This window comes from Narcine bancroftii, chromosome 6, assembly GCF_036971445.1.
Source record: "Narcine bancroftii isolate sNarBan1 chromosome 6, sNarBan1.hap1, whole genome shotgun sequence".
Taxonomy (NCBI): domain Eukaryota; kingdom Metazoa; phylum Chordata; class Chondrichthyes; order Torpediniformes; family Narcinidae; genus Narcine; species Narcine bancroftii.
The window spans coordinates 241,480,077-241,487,583 of record NC_091474.1 but is presented as its reverse complement, the minus strand read 5'-3'; positions in this window follow the sequence as shown (position 1 = coordinate 241,487,583).

Genomic DNA, 7,507 nt, shown 5'->3' with positions numbered 1-7,507 from the left:
AGTTTGCAGAGGTTCGGTATGACATCAGAAACCCTGGCAAATTTCTACAGAGGTGTGGTAGAAAGTGTGCTGTCTGACTGCATCATGGACCCCCGATACCCCTGAGCGTAAAGCCCTGAAAAAGGTAGTGGACACAGCCCACAGGCAAAACCCTCCCCGCCGTCAAGAACATCTACAGGCAACACTGCTGTGGGAGGGCAGCAGGAATCAGCAAGGATCCACACCATCCAGCACACGCTCTGTTCTCGCTGTTGCCATTAGGAAAGAGGTGTAGGTACCACAAGACTCACACCACCAGGTTCAGGATCAGCTGCTGCCCCTCCACCATCAGACTCCTCAACAACAAACTCAATCGGGGACGTGGGTACTTTGAGTCAGTGTTTTTTTGCCCTGCCAATAAATGGTAATTCTGCCTGTCCTGCAGGAACAAGAACCTCAGGTGAGTTTTAAAAAAAAATTATTAAAAAATTTTCCATACATAACTCTACAGATTTAAATAAAATAGTTACATACATGATGGTTTTTCACCCCATCACACAAACCCCACCCCACCCAACCTCTCCCCCTCAAAAAAATATATTATACAATACAGATAATAAGGATAAAAGGAAAAGAGAGAGAGAAATAGAAAGAGTTTTTGGATTGGAATATAGAAGTGTCACCTGGACAGCTCAAAGTTTTTCGTAACTACTTGGGAGTATCTCGCAGGTCTAGATGCATAGGAAGGACATCATTACAAATTTAATCCCATTATTTGGGCGTACGGATACCAAATTTGTATAAGCATAGAATACTTTTTTCTCAAATTATAAGTAATTTTTTTCCCAAAAGAAAACAACTTTGAACCTCTGCATGCCACCTTAACATATCCAAAGATGTATTGGATTTCCAAGTGACTGCAATACATCTCCTTGCTACTGCTAAAGCAGTGGTTCTCAACCTTTTTCTTTCCACTCACATCCCACTTTAAGTAATCCCTCTGCCATTATGCTCTGTGATTAGTAAGGGATTGCTTAAGGTGGGATGTGGGTGGAAAGAAAAAGTTTGAAAACCACTGTTTTAATCGTCCCTCATTGACTCGTTATGTGCACGGTTTCAGAATTGGGTCTCGAGCAGTGATTCTCAACCTTCCCTTCCCACTCAAGTCCCACCTTAGGCAATCCCTTACTAATCAAAGAGCACCGATGGCAGAGGGATTACTTAAAGTGGGGTGTGAGTGGAAAGAAAAAGGTTGAGAACCACAGATCTAGAATGAGGGGATTCTGCCTCAAGATTCGGGGGAGTAGATTTAGGATGGTGATGAGGAGGAAGTGCTTTTCCCAGAGAGCGGTGAATCTTTGGAATTCTCTGCCCAAGGAAGCAGTAGAGGCCTCATTAAATTCATTTCAGATGCAGTTGGATAGATCTTTGCATGGTAGGAGAATTAAGGGTCCTGGCATTCGGGTCAGCTGTGATCTTATTGAATTTCGGAGTAGGTTGGATGGGCGGGATCCCCGGTTCAGGTCCAAGTCTTGCAACAAGGGGTGGCTCATCTATTAAGCAATTACGAACAGATGTAAAACTTGTGCAGTTGAAGCTAGAACATGCCATTAATTGGGGTAAAATTAGATGTACTTTATAATGCTGAGGCTTTTCATAAATGGGTTTTGCTGAGAAACTGAGTGGGACCAGACAGAATAATAGTCTGGCACAGAATAGAAGGGCCAAAGGGCCAATGGACTATGGTTCTATGCACAATTGGCATCAAATCAGAACAAAAGCATCAAAGATAGAATATAACTTAAAACTCCCCAAGTCCAACGTGTACATTTGGAAGCGTGCATGGGTTTTAATAACATATTTATTCAACTTATCTGTCAGCCTGGGATTTTACGATAAAGGTCAGGTGTTAGCCAGAATTCCTGCATGTGCAGTTCCAGCCATCAGCAAGATGGCAACGTCCTTGGCGTCTCACAGAGGTGAGGAGTACCAGTGACTTGACTGTCCGTTCCGAATTCTGGTCGGGAGGTGTAAGACTCTCGGTAAAAGGTTCCCCAGTTCAAGCCTGGAGCTTGGAGAGCCCAGCAGGATATATGGGAGGAGTCACGGGTGACCGCAGATGCTGGAATCCGGAGCCAAAATAAAACAAACCACTGAAAGAACTCAGTGGGCCAAGCAGCACCTGTGTGGGGGCGGAGGGGGGGGTGATTGGGGGTGGTGGGGGGGAGGTCTGATGAAGGTTTTTGAATGGAAACACTGGTCATTCTTTCACCTCCCCCCACAACATATGACGGGGCTGGACTTCTTGAGTTCCTCCAGCAGGATGAGTTATTGTTGCTCAATTGGGAGTCCACTACACCAGACCTTCTCAACGGCGACCGTGCAACCCTCTGGGGGCCACAGCACATTAAAGTGATTTCATGGGGGTTGTGGACTGAAATCATAAAATATTTCTTTTTTTTGTGTAGTCGGTAGGAAAGAATTTAAATTTAGACATACAGTGTGATGACAGGCCATTTTGGCCCATGAGTCCATGTGGACCGATGTACACCCCCCTATGTTTCGAATGGTGGGAGGAAACTTGAGCCCCCCCCTCCCCCCCACGTGGACACATGGGGAGAAAGTACACACTCCTTACAGACAGCGCAGGATTCGAACCCCGTTTCTGATCGCTGGTTCTGTAAAGGCATTGTATTAACCACGGCTTCCTCCAGGGCTCTTGCTGTGCAGTGCAAGCTGGCTGGACTTCCTGCTCTCTGCAATAGCGGTTACCTTCTGCCAGAGCTGCATCAGCTGTTGGCAGCGAGAAGCAGTGAGACTTTGCCTTTTCACATTTGGCTCTTTATTATCCTCTTTGAACCTGTGAGGTCATGATAACAAATAATTATGATAATGAGTTTATTGGTGTACAACGTACATATGTGTCGATATTCTTAATCACTGCAGCCAAACGAGAACTTTCAAAGAAAATCTATTTATAGTAATCTAATCAAACCTTAAGTTACGAGACACTAAACACATTAGCAGGGACAATAAACGTGCAAAAAGTTTCTTGAAATAGTGTAGGCAGTCCTTCTGTGGTGTCAGAGCAGCCTGTGATTAAATGAACAAGGGGAGGTTCAAGGCACTGTTGGAAAGAAACTGTACTTGAGCCTAGAGGTGCTTGTCTTCAGGCTGAGGTACTGAAGGAAGCAGTGAGAAGAGGTTGTGACCAGGGTGATGGGGGTGTTCAGGGGGAGGAAGGTCCTTGATGATGTCGGCTGCTTTCTTGGGGCATAGATTATGGTGATATGTATATCCTGCTGTGTAATGATACAACCAGTGGGCATAATTTCCATAATAATTCACCTGTGGAAATTTGATGGCGAATCCGACAATAGGCCAAATCTCCTTACCCTTTTTCGGACATAGAGGTGCTGGTGTGCCTTCTTCCCCATGGGCAGTGTGCTGTAACCATAGAACCGTAGATTTGGAAGAGGGGACAGAGTGTCGTGTAGCCAAGTTTTCAGATGATACTAAATTGAGTGGAAAAGCAAATTGTACAGAGGATGTGGAGAGGCTACAGAAGGATGTAGTTACGTTAGGGGAGTGGGCAAAGGTCTGGCAGATGGAGTACAACGTTAGTAAATGTGAGGTCATCCACTTTGGTAGGAAAAGTAGAAGAGCAGATTATTATTTAAATGGTGAAAGACTGCAGTATCCTGCAGTGCAGAAGGACTTGGGAGGACTTGTGCATGAATCGCAAAAGTTGGGTTGCAGGTACAACAGGTTATTAAGAAGGCAAATGGAATGTTGGCCTTCATCGCTAGAGGAATTGAAGTCAAGAGCAGGGAGGTCATGCTGCAACTGTACAAGGTCCTAGTGAGGCTGCATCTGGAGTACTGTATGCAGTTCTGGTCACCATACTTGAGGAAGGAGATACTGGCCTTCCAGAGGCAGTCCAGAGGGGGTTCACCAAGTTGATCCCAGAGATGAGGGGGTTGACCCACAAGGAGAGACTAAATCACCTGGGATTAGACGCACTCAGATTCAGAAGAATGAGAGGAGATCTTATAAAAACATATTAAATTATGAAAAGGATAGATAATATCGAGGCAGGAAAATTGTTTTCACTGGTAGGTGAGACCAGAACTAGGGGACACAGCCTCAAGATTCAGGGGAGTAGATTTAAGATGGAGATGAGGAAAAACTGTTTTTCCCAGAGACGAGTGAATCTGTGGAATTCTCTGTCTGGGGAAGCAGTTGAGGCAACTTTATTAAACATATTTAAGGTTCAGTTAGATAGATTTTTACATAAGAAAGTATTACGAGCCCAAAGGACTCCAAAACCCAGCAGCAATTGATATTCACCATGACAAATGGTTACTTAAACAAAAGTTGTTTTTAATTATCTTTAAACATGAAAACAGAATCACACTTCAGGTTATCACTATTAACTTAACTAACCAATCTTAACCCCCTTCTAATTCTAAGTGCTCGTGTATGTAATGAGTGTGTAAATTTAAGAAAGTTCTTCGGTTCACAGTCCAATCTCACTTCTCATTCCTCCAAGTTCACTGGTTGCAGGCAATTCTTATAATGTGCACAGAATTTAACATGTATAAAGTTCACCAGGCTTTGGTGCTTGAAAGGTAAATGGTTACCACTCAGGAAGGTTCTTGTAGGTTTGCAGAGAGAGATTTGTTGTTCCATAATTTCCACAACTGAGGTACCACTCCAGTGGCTTTCTGATGAAACTTTCCCCATCACGGTTCTCCAGATGATAACCTCTTTCTTTCAGGCTACCCAGAGTTCCTTTCTGTTCCACTTATTCCAAGAGAAACATCAGACAGATAGCACTTCCAGCCATCCGCCACTCTGGAACTTCTGTTTCAGTTCCATCAAGCTTCTCCTGGCTTGTTACAGCTTTCTGTGTCACACAGTCAAAGACTCCCTTTTCTCTCTCTCTCTCTCTCTCTCTCTCTCTCTCTCTCGCTCGCTATCTGAGATTCAAAACTCCCAGCAGCATGTCCTTCTCTCTCTAACTTGCAAAACCCCTGACCTTCTCCATTTGTTGGTTTAGGTAAACAATAACCTCTCAATGACCTGAGTGAGCACTTTGCAGAGGTCAAAAGCTTTGCAAAAAGGTCCAAAACAGACAACCTGGCTCTTCCAAGACAATAGTCCATTCATTTCATGACATCATTTCAATTAGCACCTACTTGTGAAATGTGGATACCATTCCTCACAGTTCCTCTTCAAAGTACTGGGGACATGAATTCCCCAATGTTTCAAATAAGATCTGTTTTAAAGTGTGTGCATGTATGTAACCTTCTCTAATTTTACCAATTTATCTCCCAAAAACATTCCCAAATATTCCATCACAAAAGGAATTTGGGGATATGGGGAAAAGGAAGGTGGATGGAGTTGAGTCAAAGATCATATTGAGGTAAAGTGTCACCTTGATGAAGGGCTCAAGCCCGAAACATCAGTTCTGCATCTTTACCTTAGCTTCTGCAGAGTTGTTTCTACTTCATCATTTGGGGATGTTTTTTTGGGTCGGGACGCACTGGACACTTCCACCTGGATATTTCCACCTTCCTCCACTTCCTCAGGACCCAGGGGGAATTCAGCCGGTCCCCTTCTCAGACGCACCACTGAAATCATCCTCTTGGGGTGCATCACTGCCTGCTACATGGACTGCTCTGTCCAAGACCGCGAGAAATCGCACAGAATTTCTGAACGCAGGCCACCACCCACAACCCCCTCTCCCCTCCATCGACTCCTTGGAGAAGCAGCTTAAAGATTAAAAGGATTTGTCCCCCTCCAGTCATACTCTCTACTCCCCTCTCCCGGGAAGAAGCACAGATTCAAGGACAGTTTGTTGATCGTTTGCCAGCAGGTTCAAGTTCAAGTTCAGATTTATTGTCAGAGTACGTGCATGACATCAACCCTGAGCTCTGTGGGCCCAGCAGAATTTCTACTTATCAGTAACTGTAAACTGTACTCAAGAAAAAGATATTAATGAGTTAAATATAAACAAAGAAAGAAATGTAAACAAATTGATTGTGCAAATACAGAAAAACATATTCAGTAATAAATAATGTTTAAAGAACCCTTAAGTGAGGTCATGATTGAGTTTGTTGTTGAGGAGTCTGATGGTGGAGGGGTAGCAGCTGTTCCTGAACCTGGTGGTGTGAGACTTGTGGCACCTACACCTCTTTCCTGATGGCAGCAGCGAGAACAGAGTGTGTGCTGAGTAGTGTGGATCCTTACTGATTGCTGCTGTCCTCCGACGGCAGCGAGCCACGTAGGATTTTATTGGTGGTAGGGGAGAGTTTTACCTGTAATGCCCTGGGCCATGTCCACTACTTTCTGCAGGCCTTTACTCTCATGGCCATTGGTGTCCACATACCAGGCCGCGATGGAGTTGGGCAGCACACTTTTCACCGCACCTCTGTAGAGATTGGCCAGGGTTTCTGGCGTCGTACCAAACCTCTGCAACCTCCTGAAGAAGTAGAGGTTCTGATGAGTTTTCTTTGTGATGGTGTTAGGCCAAGGACAGATTCCTGAACGAATATCACACCAGCGAAACAATGCTGCCTTTGCTCTATTCTCAGTGCTCTCTGTTACTCTGCAGTGGGGATTTTTAATTGCTGTACTATGTAAGAGTTGCTTGGCTGGATTGCACCCAAAACGAACTTTCTCATCGGTGCATGTGACAGGACACTTGAACTGAATTTGAACCCCCATGCCTACTCCCCTACAGTTGCACCCTACAAACCTTTTTTTAACCTTTCCAAACTTGGAACAAGACTACAATTTTAAATTTGAATGCTGTTTGATTTAAATTTAGGCATACAGCACAGTAACAGGCCTTTTCGGCCCACGAGTCCGCGCTGCTCAATTACACCCAATTGACCTACAACCCTCTAGTACGTTTTGAAGGGAGAGCAGATGAATCGTCCTCCTGCAACAGGATGGCTGCTGACTTCCCCAATCCTAAGGGGTCCCCAAATCCCTTTTAGATAATTGACCTTTTCATGGAATACTTGATCCCTCATCGATCCCCAGATATAGAACTGGGTGGGTGGGTGGAAGGGGTGTCTTCGCTAAATGGGGGTGGATGGTGGTGGAGCTGGATGGCGGGGGGGGGGGGGAGGGTTGGGGCGCTATCAAAGATACAAAGAATCCCTATATCTTTCTTCTACGCTCAGTTCATCCTCCCATTCGCTCTCAACTTATTCAAAGGCCGAAGCCTACATGGCAGCCACCAAGGCCCATTCTCGTTGGCTCCTCCATAGCCATAGGTGCTATTTTCTGCTGATCTGCCCCTGCTTTCCACCGCTAAAGTTCAATTGACCATCTGCCCACCCATTAATTAATCCACTTTCAAACCCTTGGCATTTATCGACCCCTTGGATAGTCCCATCAAACCCCTCCCCCGCAGGTTGATATCAACCACTTTGGACCCCTGCCTAATCTCCTTCGTACACCCGGTCCTGACCACCCTGGACAGGGGCAGAATCCACAAATGGCCACCCCAACT